The following is a 312-nucleotide window of genomic DNA, read 5'->3' on the forward strand; positions in this document are numbered from 1 at the left end:
GTTTGATCTTGCCTGCATACCAGGTCGTTCCTCATGGTTGGGGAGGTAATCCTCATCCTCCACCAGTGCATACTGGCCTTCGGCTCAGTTTTGATTCCCAACCACTGGTTGATTTTCTTCTGCCGGGCCCCTTTCTGGGTGAGCCATACCAGGTACTGGACTCAGATCTTGCGCAGCTGCATGAGGTCTGGCTTCGGGCTGTTCATGCGCTGATCAATCTCCCGATCTCCCGGTTGTCGGAGGACTGTGTCCGCAGCTCCTCCTCCAGCTTCGCGCGGCTCTCGTGGGTACCCGCGATGCGAGACTTGCGCC

At 58.0% G+C, this 312-nt stretch overlaps 1 pseudogene; it reads right to left on the minus strand.

The window, feature by feature from the left end:
- The window catches only part of LOC102774456, a 64,682-nt pseudogene that overhangs the window by 5,352 nt on the left and 59,018 nt on the right, over nt 1-312 (minus strand).

The sequence above is a fragment of the Myotis davidii genome, unplaced genomic scaffold (assembly GCF_000327345.1).
Source record: "Myotis davidii unplaced genomic scaffold, ASM32734v1 scaffold1149, whole genome shotgun sequence".
Classification (NCBI taxonomy): Eukaryota; Metazoa; Chordata; class Mammalia; order Chiroptera; family Vespertilionidae; genus Myotis; species Myotis davidii.